Genomic DNA, 20,945 nt, shown 5'->3' with positions numbered 1-20,945 from the left:
CAATGGAGGAATGTTCCTCTTCTTCCACATCCTTGCTAGCATCTGCCGTCACCTGAGTTTTTGAACCCACACACCTGTGGTCACTTGATCTTTGACAAAGGAGCTAAAACCATCCAGTGGGGAAAAAGCATTTTCAATAAATGGTGCTTGCTCAACTTGTGGTTAGCATATAGAAGAATGGGAATTGATCTATTCTTATCTCTTTGTACAAAGCTCAACTCTAAGTGGATTAAGGTACTCCACATAAAACCTGAAACACTGAAACTTATAGAGGAGAAAGTGAGGAAGAGCCTGGAACATATGGGCACAGGGGAAAACTTCCTTAACAGAACATCAATGCCTTGTACTGTAAGATCAAGAATTAACAAATGGGACTTCATAATATTGCAAAGCTTCTGTAAGGCAAAGGACACTGTCAATAAGACAAAAAGGCCACCAACAGATTGGGAAAAGATTTTTACCAATCCTAAATCTGATAGAGGACTAATATCCAATATATACAAAGAATTCAAGAAGTTAGACTCCAGAAATCCAGTTAACACTATTAAAAATGGGGTACCGAGATAAACAAAGAATTCTCAACTGAGGAATACCGAATGGCTGAGAGGCACCTGAAAAAAAAATGTTCAACATCCTTAGTCATCAGGGAAATGCAAATAAAAACAACTCTGAGATTCCACCTCTCACCAGTCAGAATGACAGACCTTTTTCAGAAGTTCTGTAATTAAAAGGGATTCTTTTTCCTTCTCTCACCAAATGCAAAGCAAAAGCTCCCTCGGACCTTCCCTATCAGACCTTGTTAGAGCTACAGGACACAGAACTCATCTGTTTCATCTTCTAAGATCTTTCTCTCAAACACTTCTACCGCCCAGCTTCTGTCACTTCATCAATTCTAAATTCAGCTTCTCCTTCCTATGCTGGTACCAGTTTCCATGGATGCTGAAGCTCAGAGGTCTCTGTTTCTGCCATTTGTGCCTTTCTACCAGTTGTCTTCAATGTGAGAGGCCATAACCACATTACAGCTTCATCATGTGGATTTAAAAATGTGTGACAATATTATTTTGTTCATATCTTGTGTATGTGGGTTGAAGTGGTAACCTCTAAGTTGCATACATATAACCAGAAACTACAAGTTCACCAATGTTGTCTTCAAAATTCTAATAAAAGACCTTGTGGCAAGCACAACTTTCACAGATATGAAAACTGGGATTCCAAGAAATGTAGTGATAGGCACTTAATTACTAAATACAGAGCCACAGTTCAATCAGTCTAACTTAAGGCAGTGCTCTTGGACATTAGAAAAACTGACCTTCTTTTCACACTTTAGAAGTCTAAAGGGCCCATAAATAGGGTTGAAGTAAAGACTATTAATTGATTTTTCTAGAAGGAAGGCTATGGGAAGGAATGCTTAGATAGAAGATTGTGAAGTTCATGAAGAAGAAGTTTAAAACCACTACCGAGACATCAAAGAGATGTATCATCTCTTCCTGGAAATAGTTCATCATCTTCTGAGGGCCCCACCCTAAAGACCACAGGTAACTTCCTCCTGTATAGGCTTCTTTACAAGCAATTTGCCACTTCTTGTTCTCCTGTAGGCCATAATGGAGTTCTTTTGGGGCCTAATAACTGTAACCAAGTAGGTTATTTCTTTGATCTTGAGAATGCATTGCTTCCAAAATGCTCTTGCAACATCAAATTTGTTCCATTTTCATGTCACTGTGGTCTGAGCCACCACTTTCTCACTCATGATATCTGCAGACATTTCTAAGGTGGTTTTTCTTCATTAATTCTTGTCATTTCCCAGTCCATGCTCCATCCAAAGAAGAGCTTTCCAAACTGTGAATCTGCTCCACTCTTTTCATTACATAACACCCTGGTTCTATTACTTTTATTGAAAATCCAAATAGTTAAGAAGAAGGATTTTCAATGTCCCTGTGATAAGAGAGAGCATGGTGAATCACAAAACATAAAATTATGAATGGGGGAGACCAGAAGAGGTTTGAGAGAAGATAGGACCTATGTGTGTTTGTGTGTGTTCATGTATGTACATCAAATGAATGACAGTATTTGACTATATAGTGACCTATGGCAGTAAATGGGAGTTCTACTCATTCTTTTCATGTTCTACAAAAGTCCTACTCATGCTTCATATTGAAACTCATGAAGTCACCTAATAACTGTAACCAATTTTTCTTGACCTTCTAAGCATTTTTGACTTTTTGATCTTTTGAATAACTTAATTATTGAGGTGAATTCTTCTGGGAAGTGTTTTCTGAGAGCACAGAGGCTATGCTACAGAGATAGCCAAGGTTGTACCTTGTGCTGTGGCTGGACTTGGTAATGTGTAAGAGTCACCCAGGTGGTACTGGTTTTGAAGGCATGAAGGGGTCATGAAGAACAACTGAGGCTTGGTACTATGAGGGGCCAAGGAAGGCTATTGGTGAAGGTGCAGCCTCATTTGCAATTGATGGCCCAGGACTGAAGGGGTCATGCAAAGGAGTTGAGGCTTGGCACCATGAAGAGAGCCTATGAGAGGCTATTAGTAAAGCCTAGTTGCAGCAGAAGACAACAGTGTTTTGGAGATGCCAGTGCCATGAGATGACCACCAAGAACAGCAGTAACAGCGGAATACAGGCATTAGAAGCCTAGGAGACAAGGTGTGTGCTACAAAGGGCAGAGCTGGAGAAGTGACCCAAGCCGTTGGAGGAGCCCAGAAGATCGTGAGTGGTTCCCAGACATTGGACAGTTGGAGTTTGATTTTACTTTTGATTGTGACTGTGCCCTGATATTTTTCCCTCTCAAAGGAAGGACGTATTTTAGTAGAGCCCACAGTTAAGAGACTTTGAATTTTTAAAAGACTCTGAATTTTAAAAGATATTGGACATTTAAAGGGATTGAACTTTTAATGTGTAAAGATTGTTTGTGGGACTTTTAAAGTTATTTAGATATTACTGCCAGCTGCCTAGCCAAATACATCTTCTTAGAGGACTACTCAACATTGCTTCTCCCTCATAACTTTTGTTTCCTGAATTCTGGTCCCTATAAGCTAGGCAGTGTGAATCTATCTGAACTCACCTTTTCTTTCTCTCCAGTAATTTGACTTTCTTTTGGCTTCTTAAACAGTCAAACACACTCTGACCTTAAGGTCTTCATCATTGTGATTCGTTCTTAGAATGCTCTTTTTCCAGATGCCCACATATTTCTTTATTGTTTCATTTAGGCCTTGGCTCAAATGCCAAACATCCCTGATCATGTTATCGAATGGTTTAGCACCACACTATTCTTTTTCCAATTATTTTTCTTTAATTTTCCCCCATACAACCTTGCATTTAACAGAAAATTTACTTAAGAAATACTTGATACTTGTGAGTAAAAGATTATCAACTCTTAGAAAGCTATAGATTTATAGATAAGTGTTCTTCAACATTGTGTTCCTTCTGAATATTATAATCTAATTTATAAAAGATAGTGTAAGGTATTCAAACATTTTAAATTACAAAATTACTAGAAGAATGAATGAATTCAGGATTGGGTCGCACACTGACCACTGGGGAGAGGTTTTAAATGGCACAGTGAACAAACTCTGAAAATATGAGACAAGGTTATTTGCTACCTAGGGCAGTCATCTTGGAAAAAAAGAGGTTAACACTCCAGTTTTGAGTAGTCTAAGAGTAGATTCATTGAAGGAGGATCTGAAAGTTTCAAGAGACCTTTCCTGAGTTTAAAAGATAGACCTTTAAGACATGTCAGGTATAACTCATTCTTGAATGTTTGAGCTTCTGATTTTTATCCTGCTTCTCTTGATAATCAGCTTTAGACAGTGTTTAGTGCACTCAAGTAGCTCCATGCAGCTCCTGAAGGGCAGTCTTCTCTGGAAACAGGCATGTCCATTGTATACATGGACATTTCCAAGTTGGGTTTGGTTTTGTCAGATTTGACTGAAGTAGTCAAGAGAAGTAGTCAAGGTTTCTGTTGGTGCATGGAGGAACTGAATTAGTCTATTACAGAGTATTTATGTACCTCAGAATGTTTTATTATGACTTTGGTTCAACTGCGATGTCCCATTTTGCTGATCCACCTGAAATGCAAATGGGAAACAACTGCTTCAACTCTGGATGCTGCCTCACCTCCAACTCTGCAAGAAGCTGATCCATAATGATGTGAGTGAAGACATTGTGTTCCAAGAGACTGAACCTGAGATGGATTGATGTTAAGCTGGAAAATAAATGGAGGATGGAGGGGATATCATTCAAATGTCAGAGAACATTAAAAAAAAAAAGGTGTGTCTGCTTTGTATGCAATAAAAGCAGATGAAAAGAAAAAGAGGCCCCGTGGTTCCAGCCCAAGATCCAGCACTGATAGATTGTGGCATTTTTGAGAAATCACTTAAGACTTCTGATTCTTTTTTGTTCAAAGTGTATTATTATTTCTACATTATTCTTAAAATTCAACTAAGAGTTTAACAACTGAAACATCTATATTAGTGTTTCAAGAAGTACATGACCTACACATTTGTTAATCCAGCCTTCTCATTAATCCTATGGAAAGCAAAATATTATTCTGATTTGAGGGAAACAGAAACTCTTATGTGCAGAAGCCTCTTCAGTTCACACACCTGGGGAAGTGTCTGTGGTATTGTGGTGACCTACCTACTCAACATTCTCCTTTAGAGTTCTCTGACACAGGGGCCATGCTCCAGGGAGCATAGTCTGTGTGGAAAATAAGTCAACATTCTATAAATACCTAAAGACACCAAAATATCTTTCAATGTGGGACTCTAGTAAGAAATGCAGATTGCAGCAATGACTCCCACTACAGTTTTGTGGCTCCATATGAACATGGAACAATAATTTAAAAAGAAAAAAAAAACAGTGTCTATATTTCCTTGAACTGTGTTGCTGCTATTAAATCAGTAAAGCAGGTGAAGTCACAGGGCCTCCTTTATAGACTGGAAGGCCTCATCAATCCTGTCCCGAGCTATTGTTCTCGCCAGCAAGAACACACTCAGACAACTGAATTCTTCTGCGGCAAGCTTTATTGCTTCTTAAGGAAGGAAGACCCAGACCCCGGAAAATGGTGCTGCTTATATAGCCCTCAGCGTGGCGTTTCAGCACCTGATGTGGCGTGTCAGCTCCTGATTTGTTGCTTGCCCATAACCTCATTACTACACCCCGAGATGGGCAGTGACTAGGCATGTCACTCTCGCACTTGCGCAAAAGGCTTGTTTACTAGTTAGGCACAGCAGAAGCCAGCGCCATCTTATAATGGCGATTGCTCACGGCATGGCTCTCCACACAATCCTATTCCCAAATTTTGTCATCAAACTACAGAAGGTAAATGGAAAGAATAGAGAAAATATTACACACAAATGCAGAAAACTCACTTCTCTATATACGGATGTTTACCAAAAAATAATGGAGACTAGAGGGAAAAAATATGGACCATCTCCTCTAATGCTCAGCCTGAATACTCAGCTAGGCAGGACCAAGGTAAGGGTTACTATGGTGAAGAATCATGGATTCTCAGATTCATGTAAAGACAGGATGAGTTAACATTGCTGGGAAACTTTAACTCATGTGAATCACTCTTGTCCTCATTCTGGCAATTTAGTCACTGTTCTAAAGTCAAAAAAATTAGGTTAGCAAGTTCTTCCTGTTGTAGGTCCAGGCAGGAGAGAAGTAGGTACTTGCATCTCTCTCTCTAGTCCAAGTGATTAATCTGCCTGTTATCTTCCATGAACCATTTCTCTGTACTCAGGCTTCTCAAACTTTTCGATGTATGTCAGAATGATCTCGGGATCTTTTAAAATCATATCCTGATGCATTAGTCAAGAGATAGGCCTAGCATTTAGAATTTCTAACATTCTCCCAGATGCTACTGCTGTGGATTGATCCATTTAGCACAATGAACAATGGGGCCTAGGAATAATGGTCTCCATGTACAAATGTGATGGCATAGTAATGAACTCAGTTCTACAGTCCATCCAGTACATGTTAAGGGCAAGAGAATTCTTCATAGAGCATAAAAACTGTAGAGGTCATTTGAAATACAAACACAAAATCCTAAAGATGAGAAACAATCATGGTCCTCTGGGTTTTCATAGACATACTGGAAGGATCTAAGACTTCAGAACCAGAAGTAATGTCTTATTCCAAGAAAGCTCTATTCCTAGTTCTTTTCCTTCTATCTCCAACCATTCTATTCTTCAAGAATTTCTTATCATCTCATAATGGACTCAGAAAGCAAATCTAATATTTGAGGCATCTCTGCTATGGATGCATCATCTCTGCTTATGGATGTGTGAGTTTCACTGAGTAATTTACACACAAAATGAAAGTTACAAAGACAGGAATGTACATAACATGAGTTCTAATGAATTTAATCTTGATTTTTAGTTTGTTCCAGAATGTTTAGTATCTTTTTCAAAATTGTGAAATAAAAAACACAAATATTTATTATCTGATGACTATATTAATGCTAGATTAAAGTTTAAATGGAAAATGTTATTTATCAATAAGAGTATCATCACCTGAGAATAACTTTCTACCTCTGTTTGTGCAGGATGCTGAAGTTTTCTGAAGTTTCTCATCTTTGCTCCTTCATGTTCCTCTCACAATTTTTTTCTATGTCGTTTCTTTTCTGTTGATGTGATAAAACGTTCTGATCAAAATCAGTCTGGGGAAAGAAAGGAAACATTTAAACTTACACATTATGGTTCATCATTGGAGGATGTCAGGACAAGAATTCAAGCAGACACATAAAGCAGACACCATGAAGGAATGCTGCTTGCTAACTCACAGGTTCCTTCTTAACTAGCTTTCATCGCAAGTCTAGGGAATATTTCTGTCCATAGTGGGCTGGGTCCTCCTACATTAATTAACAAGCATGACAATCCCTCAAAGAAATGCCCACAGGTTAATCTTTTTTGAGTAATCTCTCAAGTGAGACCCCTTTCTCAGGAAATTCGACACTGCATAAAAATGACAGTTAAAGCTAATTAGTGGCTGAGGGAAGTGATGTGCATTCATAGGCAGTCACTAACAAAATGTTGGTAAGAATTCTAATGAATCCTCATAGAGGCTGAGACTATTTCTCATGCACTTTAGAGATGGAGATTTGTCCTCCACTTCCAAAAATACACTTACGGTCTGTTGTATGTCTATACAATATCTCCTCTGTCATCAGTGATATTAACTGAAGATGAAATTTACTGAGATTCCTTTTCTCAACATAATGTCTACATACAGAATAGACAGAAAGCCGTTACCAAGAATAGACAAAAATCCCTTACCATTCTTTGTGTAAAGAACATGTTTTGAGAAGAATTTTTAAGTTTTATTTTGTTTTTTATTTTTTGTTTTGTTTTGTTTTGTCTTTTTGTAGTAAAGTTGTTGTGTCAAAGATTTAGGTGACATTGAGTTCAAACTCATTTTGGTAGATGACTTAACATAACAATCATGTCACACTTAGATAATGATCTCACATTTAGCCCTTGAACAAGTCTCTGTCTTCTAACCTGCAGCAGTTGTTCAGGAGGAATCAGTATAGAAAGGGAAACATGAAGCTATGCTGTGGTCGTCTGCATTCTTCTTTATGGAATAGTGAAAAATGGCTTATTCTTTTTTAATTAGGTATTTTCTTCATTTACATTTCCAATGCTATCCCAAATGTCCATCCATACCTTCTCTCCCCACCCTCCCCCTCCCTCCCAGTTCTTGGCCCTGGCGTTCCCCTGTAGTGAGGCATATAAAGTTTGCAAGACCAATGGGCCTCTCTTTCCAATGACGGCTGACTAGGCCATCTTCTGATACATATGCAGCTAGAAACACAAGCTCCAGGGTGTGTGTGTGTGTGGGGGGGGTACTGGTTAGTTCATATTGTTGTTCTACCTATAGAGTTGCAGACCCCTTTAGCTCCTTGGGTACTTTCTCTAGCTCCTCCATTAGGGGCCCTGTGATCCATCCAATAGCTGACTGTGAGCATCCACTTCTGTGTTTGCTAGGCCCCAGCATAGCCTCACAAGAGACAGCTAATTCTGGGTCCTTTCAGTAAAATCTTGCTAGTGTATGCAATGGTGTCAGTGTTTGGAGGCTGATTATGGGATGGATCCCCAGGTATGGCAGTCTCTAGATGGTCCATCCTTTCTTCTCAGCTCCAAACTTTGTCTCTGTAACTCCTTCCATGGGTGTTTTGTTCCCAATTCTAAGAAGGGGCAAAGTGTCCACATTTTGGTCTTCGTTCTTCTTTAGTTTTGCAGATTGTATCTTGTATGTTAGGTATTCTAGGTTTCTGGGGGCTTATTCTTAATAAGAGTATCATCGACCAAAATCAAATCATTAGTAGGATGTATATTATCAAGACTTGAATAGCAAATGATCATTGCTACAATGTGGCTCCTTCTGAATAAAGTTTTACATGTTGCTCTCAGTTTCTATAGTAGCACCTACTGGTATTAGTAGTTAAAACTGACTACAGAAGAATATGAGTGAGTATTTTTGATTAGACTGTGTCCAGTAATTATTTGGAGGTAATAAGATATTAATTTTACATTCATCTTAATTTTTTAACTCATATTTATGGTGAAATGAAGTATTTCACACACACATATTATGACATTTGTGTACAACTAAATATACAAGTTTTATACATGTTAAAGTATGAAAGTTCAGTTGTAAAATTAAAATTTACATTTTAGAATTCAAAGTTAAAAAGCCACATATTTTGTTCATAGATATCCATGAATGAATGAGGATGGGACTGCTCAAATTATCATTCATGGGTGTTAAGTTCACATGGGACCCTTATTGCCACCTGGTGGCAGTGTACCCTAATTGAAGATTTAGGTTTTGAGTGACACAAAGACACCTACATTTAAAAAAACAGAAGTCACAGGAGAAAGTAAATAGTCTCAAACTCCTGTGGTTTGAAGAAAACACTTGGATTGTTTTCACTGCCCCAATCAACCAAAGAAGAGAAGTACAACTTTGAGCTTCACTATGAAGCCTAGTTTGGTTCAAGACTTACTTCCTGTAGGATATATCTGAAAGTATCAAGTTAGTTAGTCATAGAGTCCTTTTACTCCTAAGGTAGTAGGGCCATATCCAATTAGGAAATTGACTTAAAAAGTAAGAACATGTTCTGTGTTGTATTCTTTCTGTGCGTATAGTGTAGCAGAAGTAACAATGACTTCTGATGTAGCCCAACAGAATCTTCTATGATTAACTACTTTGCCTCCTAAAATTCTCTCAGCTAAATTGATTCATGAAATATTTCATGAAATTTATCTCACCAGCGGAACTACAATTCAGGCTAAATCCATCAGAATCTCTGGGGATGGAAATATCATTGATATTTTTGTTACAAGTTTCCCAGGGTCTACAGTGTGCAGCCAATATTAAAAATCACTGGACTGGAGCAAAGAGAAAGTTAAAGCTTATGCAATGAAAAGAAAATGCTGTTTCCACTTAATATTGGTCAAATCCACGGTGAATTGACATGGGAATTTCAATCATGCCTGAATATATGGAACAAAGAGATCAAGACGGTACCACCATATATTCTCCAAAAACTTTTCAGTGCATTAGTTGTAACTGATTCCTGGACACATTTTATTTAACCTACATTCATGTGTTAAGTGACTTTATTGTCTCTCTACTATTTACAGCTTTAGCCACTTAGCCAAATAGTGATCCCTGAGCACCATATGAGTTATAAGCAACAGAGCATGACTTAAGCCAAAGTATGTCTGTCTTCCAAACCTAGAGATGTTTTTCTGACACAGCTTGAAATTCAAGTTTCAAAATAGAATGACTATCAGACTTTCAGGGGTCTTTAGAAATTCATGAACAACTATTTTGGGGCCTTAAAAACCACTTTGCTAAAGATTTGTGCCCTCACCAGGTTCCAAGCCGTGGATATAAATGCTTTGGTAACAAGGATGTTTTTACTAAGCATATACAGGACTCCAGATGAAAGACAGTTCAAAGATTCATCTGCCATTGCCTATGTCTGTCTCCTCCCTTGCCAGCTAGCCTATTCAAGGAACTCTACTTCAAGAGCCAAGACAGCAGAAGCTGTCAGCTGATTTACAATTAAATGTGTCAAAGACAGATTTTCAATGGAAAATTTTGGTAGGAAGAATGAGTTTTTCAACTATAAATAGACTCCATCAAAAGTTTCAAAGTGAAGTGTGCTGTGCTTATCTGGTCCTCTGCACCCTCTACTTTTGGACTTCACGCCTACACCTGGGCTGTTTCACTTTCTTTGACTGGGATAATCCTGATGATCCAATCAAAGAAAACTATAAGACAGAATTTGCTGAGTTTATGCCATGTCTGTGTAGATTCCTGCATTGTATCTCATGCAAAACAGTGAGTTTGTTCAAATCAAAAGCATCTATGCATACAGACTAGTTAAATCAAGTCACTTTCCAGCCTAATTTGCCTCCAGTACCTAACTTTTTCAGATTAGAAATTAGAGGCCTTTCTAACCATTACACTGCATCATCTTCCTTATGTTCCTTTATTCTAATGACTTCCTTAGTGTCAGTCTTAGCTCCTATATATCCCTTGGCATACCAACAAAGAGTTTTCCTGTCTTAGATCACGAGTAAACTCTTTCAATGACAGGACTCATTATGTCAAGATTCTGTGGTCAGCAATGTGAGTTGTAAATGTGAGTCCAAGTGGGTCACTTTCATAGTGCCAGGGATCTGGCTTCTAGCCTGAAAATACCAAAGTGACAATGGGACTACCCTTCATGGGTGTGATCCCTCAACTGGTGGGACTGAGAGAATCATCTAGAACTGCCCTTTCAAGAGCACTGAACTCTCATCCTCTGGGAAGTTTGACTAGACTTCTTTTCCTGAAAGTAAAACCATTTTTGAGAACTACAGAAGCCTTTTCTGCTCCCACATTCTATCGGGGACTCAAAGAGAGCCCAGACTCAATGAATGGAAAAACTGACTTCTTTCTCACTGTTTCAACCAGTCATGTTTTATCTTCCATACTTAGTTGACTATTAATCCTGCTCCTGATGTTGGTTCTAATATTTACTTCTCACCACCACATTTGATCAGTTTTTGCATAACTCATGCTGCTTTATAAGCAAGCATTTGCTCATGTTGCTATGTCATTAAACATGGCTTCCCACAGGATATGGTAGTACCGACCTCTAGTCCTATACCAGGAGTGAAAGGATCTCAAGTTCAAGACCATTCTGGGCCACACAGTGAAACTCTAACGAAAAGGAAAAACAAATTTTTCTTTTTGAACTATGATCTCCAGGAAGCAGGAACCTGGTCTATAGCTTTCTGTATTTGGTGATTGTTACACAGCCAGGCCAAGGGACTTTCAATGCACTGGGCACAAGAAAGTGACAGCAAAAATGGTTTAGATATTGGCCCTTCCAGATTACTTTCTTGCTCTGGTATAGACATCAAGCTGCATCACCAATTTACCTATATCAAGTTTCCACAATAGAAAACTGATTGTGTACACATAATAGATGACAATAAATGTTCTCCAAAGCAATATATGCATTTCATCCTCATACTTTTTAGTGTGTGGAAAAATAATCACATGAAAATAGAAAGTTTGAAGGGACTCTGGACAGTTTGAGCATAGCAAGCATGGCTCTAGCAGACCTACCCCCCTTACCCCTCATTCTCTCTGTGTCATAGTTTGTATGTGTTTGGCCCAGGAAGTGGCACCATTAGAAGTTGTGGCATTATTGGAATAAGGGTGGCACTGTGGGTATGGGCTTTGATACCCTCATCCTAGCTGCCTGGAAGCTAGTCTTCCACTAGCAGCCTTTAGATGAAGATGTTGAACTCTGAGCTCTCCCTGCACCATGCCCACCCACCTAGATGCTGCAATGCTCCCACCTTGATGATAATGGACTGAACCTCTGAGCCTGTAAGCCAGTCCCAATTAAATGTTGTCCCTATAAGAGTTGCCTTGGTTATGGTATCTGTTCAAAGCAGTAAAACCCTAACTAAGACACTCTGCCTTAATAAATACTGTAAGATTACATTCCTAAAGTTAGTCACCAAGGCCTATGCACTTATTTGGTCACTTCTTCCTCCTGAGGCTGATTACCACAGTTCAGCTTTCAAAGCTTTGAGGTCTAGCAAACAAAAGCCCTCTTTAGGGTTCTCTTTAGGGTTTTATTGCCTGCCTTTGGATCCCCTTCCCCTAGCTGAACTGCCTGGTTGGACCTCAGTGTGAGGGGCTTGATGACTCCTGAGGTGGTATCCAAGTGAAGCTTCCTCTTCTCTAAGGAGAAGGATTGGGGAGTAGTAGGGGAAGGGATTTGTGAGAGTGGGACTGGGAGGAGAGGATGGGGGAGGACATGCTGCAACCAGGATGTAAAGTGAATAAATAAATAAATTAATTAATGACAAAAGTCCCTTTTGGCTCAACTAATTAACATAACCATTAAATGCCTCATCCTAACATGCCATTTCCCTTTGTACTTTTATAAAATGATATTTTCCTGTGCCAAATCTATCTCTTCTCTATCCAGAGGCACTTTCTTATTGTATTCTCAGACAAATGTCCCTGCCCAACTCCCTGGTTCCCTTCCTCTTCTTCTTTTTCCTCTATCTTCTTTCTTTGTCTTATTCCCTGCCCTCTTTCCTACTAGGGTAAATAAATGTCCTTTGTGCTGAGAACTTTGTTGGGGGGGGGGTTGAACCAATATTTTTCCTTTCAAAGGTATAACTCTACGTTGACTAGTATGAATATATTTTTTAAAAACTTCTATTATTTTATGTCATCTACATTTGAATAAGAAGATGAGACCAGGAGAACCACTGGCAAAACCACTCAGTAAAAGTGGTCTTTTTTACATCAGGTAGAGAATTTCCCAAGGCTAACTTTCTGTCTCTTCAAAGACACTCATGATTTATCAGTTAAGCCCCAGATATTTTTAGTACTGGAAAAATCTGTCAAAATGACCTTTTGGGCAATATGACCATAAAGAGCTCATATTTCATAGACTATAAGAAACAAAACATGGAGGTAGACTAAAAGGAAACAAAGTGTTGACTAGCCTTTTTGGTCAATGTCTCTGTTAAAAAAAGAATCAAACTTGTTTCTTGGGTTTTCATGACAATCTTCTGGGGCCCTCTTTACTTTGTACTCTTAGAGAGTCAAAAATATACCTACCCATTTCCTGCTGTTGCGTTTGACATACCATTTTTGACATATATGAGGTACTCACCAGGCTAACCTCATAAGCAAAGTTTGCCTTTCTAAATTCAAAATACTAGAAGTTTATAAATTTAGTGTTCTGTTAAACATGATTGAACATCATGTATTACCAATAGGAAAGACATGAAAATCCTGAGATAAGAACTACTTTTTTGTCTCTTATGTGTTCTCTCTCTCTCTCTCTCTCTCTCTCTCTCTCTCTCTCTCTCTCTTTTTCCTGGTCTCTCCCCTCTCATAATTACTTCATGCCAAGGTATGCCTGAAAGGACTTCTCAAAATACCCTGAATGACCAAAAGATTCTTCAAAGGGCATGAGTGCTATACCAAAGAGAAATATTCCATATTAGAGATTTTAGAATAGCTCTGGTGTACATATCCTTAATTGTAGCATGATTAGAAATAAACTATTTAAGAATAAAGTGGGATAATAAAGACACTCAAATTTATGAATGGTCAATACAACTGTTTCATCATTGTATCACTATCCATCATCCCAAGGAGACTGACAATAATATTTGTGTTGGACTGGGAAGGGGGTTGCTGTATAGAAACTATGGAGTCTGAGCTCTTAATGGTGGTATCATCTGAAACATGTAGCTCTTGTGCCATATTGATAATGGCATGGGTCACATAGAAGGGAAAAAGACTTAGAGAAGTACATGTGAGAATGGCCCAGCACAACCATACAAGCCCATTGGTCCAGTCTCATGGCTACAATTAATAGGAAAAAGAACTGAAACATGCCATGTATATAAGAAGGCAAGAAGATAAAAATGAAATGGAATGAAGATATTCCAAAACCAGGAGAAGAGCATAGTTTTCAATAAGAGGACATCATTCTTCTGGATTACAGTCTATCATGTTTCCTATTTGGTCATGTGATGACAAGAACAATTCTATCGACATTATTGAATCACTATGTTCATCCTACAGTAAAGCAGTATGACAGCCAGTGTGCAAACTCCTTACTAATCCAATCCTCATGCTCTGTGAAGTAGATCTTAGGTAGCTCTACAGCCAGAGTGCCTGGGTTGGGTTTTTTGCTTTTTAAATTACTGATAATCTAAATGGAGAAAGAATTAAATGCCTTTCAGAAAATTCTTATTTATGCAATGGGAATACTAATGTCTATTTCATTGAGATGTGAAATTTAGGGCAGTTTGTATATGTAAAGCACTTAGCACTCAACTGGATTATTATGTTTCTGAAAACTTATCATCCATGACTCTATAAGATGTGTCTTTGTTCAGCTCCACATAGTACCAAAAACAGTAGAAGCATCTGTAAGGGAAATGGCCATATTTAAACACAAGTTTTATGTGCCAGAACCTGTATGTGTTTGCTTAAGCTACTAAAACTGTTACAAGGAAATTGATAAGATGCAAGATGTGGGGAAGGTTGTGTCTAAATTAACCTCTGTAGTTTCTTAGAATTTTCTATTTATAAATAGGCGACAATTCCCAGTCGAAAAAAAATTGTTATAAGAATTACATTAGAGCCGGGCGTGGTGGCGCACGCCTTTAATCCCAGCACTCGGGAGGCAGAGGCAGGCGGATTTCTGAGTTCGAGGCCAGCCTGGTCTACAAAGTGAGTTCCAGGACAGCCAGAGCTATTCAGAGAAACCCTGTCTCGAAAAAACCAAAAAAAAAAAAAAAAAAAAAAAAAAAGAATTACATTAAAGCATCACCTTAGACTAAATCATATGTATGTTACAAGAGACAGAAAATATTTGATGCCATGCCTGGTACATAGAAGGTATTCAGTAAACATTTGCATGGTCATTTGTCTAAAATAAATCATTGTAACTCCTTCCTCATTACCAGCTTAGATTTCTAGCAGTCAAAGTACTACTTTTTATGAATGGTTACACATAATTAAAGCCAATAACTGAAAAATATGGGGAGAGGGAAATGATTTTGTAGACTAATGCTCAACATGCCTGAACAGCTGAAGAAGGAAGCCTGTCTTATATCTCATGTCACACTTTGGATTTTATTGTCCCTTGTCCATTCCAAACTGCAGCAAATGCAGAAGGATTTGGTACATTAGTGGCAAAGGGGATGCGACTGAAATATGCAAACTCAGGAAAAATGTAAATTTGAGACAATAAGGGATTTGAGATTGTCATGAGATGTTCCACAGTGTGCCCACAGCAATTTAAGAAGGTACACAGAAGTAAATGCACCCAATGGTGTACTGTGTGGGTTTCTCAGGACTATTCTTTCTATAGCTGAGAGAGAGATGCTAAGGGCGGATGATATAATAATCTCTACTTTAAAACTTCAGTACTAAACATTACAAGGACTCCATCAATTCATAATTGTCTTTGTGACTGGAATTATTGGAATTTGCTAATTTGGAAGGTATGGATATAATAGAGAAGTGAAAAGAATAAAATATAAATGACAGAAATGAAGTACAGAGAATTAAGTACTTTGACCAAGGCCAGGCATAAAGCAGTTGGAATAGGCAAGACTCTTAACTCAGGCACTCTGATCTAGGTCCAGCCTCCTTATCCAGGATAGCAGATATAAAAGGGAGCAGCCTGAGGGAAAGTTAAAAGTGCAAACACTGAAGGCTCTTCCAGTAGATGCCGCTTCTTTCACATGCATTGTCTCCCATTGTGGGATGGAGCTGAATCACTCCTTCCCTGTTGGAGAAAGAATGAGGACATCCCAAACATCTTGACTAACATCAATGTATGAGTGTGAGACTCAGGAGCCCACCAGCCACTAAAGTGAGTGGCTACTGCATGGGGGGGGGGCGGATTGCTTCACCTACTCAACCCTTCTGAGCCTAACAGGAGTAGCTGTCATCGGATGGTTAGACCATCAGATGAAATTAGTGCATAAACATTTACCCCTTTGTGGCTCTAACACTTATTGCAAAGTGTGTGTGTGTGTGTGTGTTCCTTTCATTACAATGCTGACTTTCTTTTCCATTTTTTCCATTATTGGAAAGAAATCATGAATAATTTTTTCGTTAAATTTTGTCTAAAGCACATTACCTACTCATGTACGGTGAGAAAATGTTTTCTGCCCACTTTCTTCAGACGTAGACCCATACAAAGTCTATAATATTAGACTTTGCTAGACTTTGAAGGAAGGATAAAAGAAACCCTCAGTTCAAACAGGAAACTGGGGAAGTTGAAAAGTGAAGTTTCACTTCATAAGCACTTTTCTTCTTCCTCAGAGATGAGTGCCAAGTGATTTGTGTGTGTGTTCACATTTGTCTGTGCAGTCCTCAAAATTAAAATTCTTAGAAGGAACCATTGAAAAGCAATCACTCAAAAAGCTTTAAAAACGACACCTTGAAGAGCTCCTCCAAGCTAATTCATCAAAGGCTCTGCTGTGATTCTTCATTCAGATTTATTTCCCTCTCAACATTAAGTGCCACGAAGTTTTGCTGTATGGCAATGAGCAGAGAAGGCAGGGCAAGCAAGACCGAGGATGCTAAGATGAAGCAGCCAGCTTTCTTTTTAGTTCTCCTTTCTTTCTTTCTTTCTTTCTTTCTTTCTTTCTTTCTTTCTTTCTTTCTTTCTTTCTTTCTTTCTTTCTTTCTTTCTTTCTTTCTTTCTCATACAATACATTCCCACCACAGCCTCTCCTCTCTCCTGTCCTCCCAACCCCCCCATACCCTCTCCCCCACATCCACTGCTCCTCCATTTCCCTTCAGAAAGCACAAGCCTCCTAGGGACATCAACCAAACATGGCGCAAGATGCATTACAACTAGCCAAAAACCTTCATATCAAGGCTGGATGAGGCAACCCAGTAGGAGGAAAACGGCCTACAGAGCAGGCAAAAAGTCAGAGACAGTCCCTACTCCCACTGTTAGGAGTCCCTCAAAAACTCAAGCTAAATAGTCATAACATATATGCACAGGATCTAATGAGCATCCATGCAGGTTCCATGAGTGTCACTTCCATCTCTGGGAGTCTGTATGAGCCCTGCATCATTGATTCTGTGGGTTTTCTATTCCTCTTGTCCTCCAACCCTCTGAATCCTAAAGTGTTTGTTTCCCTTCTACATGACTTCCTGAGGGTCACTTACTGTTTGGCAGTGGATCTCTGTATCTCCTCATATTAGCTGTTGGAGAAAAATCTCTCAAACTATGACTGGGCTAGGCATCGATCTATAAGTATAGCAGAATATCATTAGGAACCATTTCAGTGATGTTTTAACAACAAAGAAACAAGCAAAAATCACAGCCCCTTGGGAAGAATATTCCTTGGCCTTTCTCTTCATAAGTATAAATTAATATGATCCTCTGTCTTAAATGAATAGGGAGGTGCACACACTTTGCAATGACTCTTCCTATATCTCTCCATTCTCTGCCCTTATTACCTCATATATCCATTCCACTGATGCTGTTACTTCACTACTATTTTGTATATGTGGTACTCAACCTCAGAGATCTACTGAAAATGAGAAGCAATGCCATCTTCCTTCTACACCATCAATGTCTCCCATTCTTAAATAGCTTCAGTACATAAAGCACATTTAAAGTTAATTACCAAAAAAAAACGGTAAATAGGTGATAACACTAAAAGATTAATTATAGCTTACCAGTAGAAAATAAATGTCTTCATATGAAGTGTAAGGATTTACGATTAGGCTTTTCTATTTATAAAATAAATGCAAGAGTGCCTAATCAGCAATATATATTGGGCACATTCTGTAATGAGACATTAGGCCAGAAGGGTAGAAATATAATAGAAAGCCTTGTCTCTAATTACAAGGACAAAAATATAATAAAGTTAAAGTGGTAAATATGAACCTAGTGATAAATAAATAATAGTGTGTGGAAATTAGTTATGACTAATTTAGTTCAACATTTTCTAACATATAAGCTGCCTTCCTAGTACTTTTGGGTGTTAATGGCTTCTTTATCTCTACAAGTTGGAAGAAGAGTGCTTTCTGGTAGGAAGGAATTCTATGAAGGGAGAAGCAGCCCTTGTTCACAGCATAAAATAGTCCATCCCAAGTCTAAAATAACTGTACAATCTCCAAGTTTTATATTGTTGTGGCTCAGGTCTCTTTCACATTTCATCATAGAAGTTTGTAGAGAATATCCTAAGATCAAATGGTACTAACCTATAATCCCAGAAATTTAGAATACAGCAAGAACAGGAGGATTGTAAATTTAAGGCCAGCCTAAGTTGCAGAGTGAGACACTGTCTCAAGAAACAAACAAACAAAAACCATAAAAAATAAAAACCAGAAGGGATATTTGTGTTTGGGGTTAGTGTCTTAATAAAGAGTTGTTCTCAAACTTGAAGAAGCATAAATATCAATTAACATTGCTAAAATACAGATTTTTTTTTTGAGCTCATCTCAGAAACTGACAGGATATCTTAGATACAATCTAAAAATTGCGAATTTAACCAAACTTCTAGAATATCTGATGATCAGGTTTAAAAAATGTATTTGAGTAGTATCTCAAAAAAATTTAAATGTTCTTCTAGAATATTATACCTTCTTATATAACTCTAGAGTTTTAAAATAATATTTATGAATGCTTGGAAATCATCTAATTATATACACATAGTTAAATTGATTCAGAAAACAAGAAAGAAAATACTTACCAAGAGAGAAAAAGAAAAATGGAGGGAAAGTATGCCTTCAGAAAGACCATTGTAGACACATGTCTACATCTCTTTGAGCAACAAAAAATGTCTATTTGTGTGCCCTAAGCATGTATTGGAATATCTGCAAAATCCACTAAGAAATATCATGTATATGGAACAAGTTTTTTTTTCTTTTTCCAATTTTCATTAGGTATTTACTTATTTTACATTTCAAATGCTTTCACAAAAGTCCCCTATACCCTCCCCTCCTGCTACCCTACCCACCCACTACCAATTCTTGGCCCTGGTGTTCCCCTGAATTGGGGCATATAAAGTTTGCAAGACCAAGGGGCCTCTCTTCCCAATGATGGCCGACTAGGCCATCTTCTGCTACATATGCAGCTAGAGACATGAGCTCTGGGGGTACTGGTTATTTCATATTGTTGTTCCACCTATAGGGTTGCAGACCCCTTCAGCTCCTTAGGAACTTTCTCTAGCTCCTCCATTGGGGGCCCTGTGTTCCATCCTATAGCTGACTGTGAGCATCCACCTCTGTGTTTGCCAGGCACTGGCAAAGCCTCATACGAGACAGCTATACCAGGGTCCCGTCAGCAAAATCTTGCTGGTGTATGCAATAGTGTCTGCGTTTGGTGGCTGAGGTTTTTTTTTTTATCATCATCAACATCATCATTACCACCACCACCACCACCATCACCACCACCACCACCACCACCACCACCGTCATTATTTTGCTAGAGAAGAGGAGAGAAAATAATGTAAGTAGGAATGCTGTTTGCTTAAAGCAACAATGATTAGGACAAACACGATGATAAAGGAGCTAAATTTAACTTTCCTAAAATACCCAAAGGCATAGAGCAGTTCTGATATGGCTTGAACTAGTGGACTCAGCATCTCCATTGCAAGAGCTCCAGGTAGACATAGCATTATCTATTTGTTAATCCTGGTCTCTTAATGATTAATACCTGTGTACATCTGGGTGTGTCAGATTTAAATCCATATGAAATATAGATCTTCTTTGAGATATGGTTTGCCTCACTGTAACTGGTTCACTTTGGTTTTTCAGTTCATTAGTCTGACTTTCCTCAGGGGTATAGACTGGCTTCTATTAGTTTTGTTTAACTAAAAACACTTTCCTTCTCACACCTGTGAGGGACTAGCAATCATTTTTCTAAACCACTTTTTTTATTCCTCATTGGCACTGAACAAAACTTTATTACCAGTCTCTTACAACTAGGTAGCTGAGCACTGCGTTATGGTTTTAGATGTGCACATTAGATATGCCCTGCATACCTGGCACATGAGGGCTTCCACATATCTTCTATGCTTTTCCTTTGAACTACTTGATGCCTGGGAATACAGCATCCCTGGTAGCTAAAGCTTCCTATTAGCAGAGGAACTGTGTTTGCACTACTGTGAATGCTGAGTTTTGTTGTCATTGTTTCTACTGGAGTGGCATCTTACTTTATTCTATCTACTAAAAAACATAGCATTAGAAGTACAGAAATGGGAAGGGTAGCTTACACATTGGAAAATATTTTACCAAATTAAGTCATAGCAGGTATTTTGACATTTGGTTTATTTAAACTAGCATAGTTCATTCCAGAAAACAGGGAAAGCAATGGTAACTTCTGGCCTCCCTTATTTGTCAAAAGTAAAGACAATAAAGATGTGCCTTCTATGTCTTAATACATAATGCTTCTCCTTGTGTTCAAAATTAAACACTGGAGTTTTATTATAGTAAAACAAGAACATGTGCTACAAAATCTATACCAGGTTTGCTGTTCTGCTTTCCTAGAACCACACAGGTATCCATGCAGAAATCAAGCGCTGTTGTCAAGAAGGGGGAAGGTAAGTCTTGGAATAGCAACTGCAAGCATCCACAGCCATTGGCAAGCTTCAAGTCAGAAAGAGCATTGCATCAAGAAACTTGGGGGCTGGTGAGATGGCTCAGTGGGTAAGAGCACCCGACTGCTCTTCCGAAGGTCCAGAGTTCAAATCCCAGCAACCACATGGTGGCTCACAACCATCCGTAATGAGATCTGACTCCCTCTTCTGGAGTGTCTGAAGACAGCTACAGTGTACTTACATATAATAAATAAATAAATCTTTAAAAAAAAAAAAAGAAACTTGGGTTTTATTTCAT

At 38.5% G+C, this 20,945-nt stretch overlaps 1 long non-coding RNA gene across 1 annotated transcript in view; it reads right to left on the bottom strand.

Moving 5' to 3' along the window:
- Positions 1-3,368: 3,368 nt before the first annotated feature.
- The window catches only part of LOC115029418 (uncharacterized), a 40,916-nt gene continuing 23,339 nt past the window's right edge, over positions 3,369-20,945 (bottom strand). The window contains exons 4-5 of the long non-coding RNA XR_003834986.1: positions 6,530-6,675; positions 3,369-4,215 (exon numbers count right to left, since the gene is read on the bottom strand). This is a non-coding gene — a long non-coding RNA (uncharacterized LOC115029418). The remainder of the gene's footprint in view (positions 4,216-6,529; positions 6,676-20,945) is intronic.

Source organism: Mus caroli, unplaced genomic scaffold (genome assembly GCF_978045245.1).
Source record: "Mus caroli unplaced genomic scaffold, Mus_caroli_1 scaffold_16, whole genome shotgun sequence".
Taxonomy (NCBI): domain Eukaryota; kingdom Metazoa; phylum Chordata; class Mammalia; order Rodentia; family Muridae; genus Mus; species Mus caroli.
The sequence above is the reverse complement of the archived record's forward strand: the minus strand, read 5'-3'. Positions and strand labels throughout refer to the sequence as shown.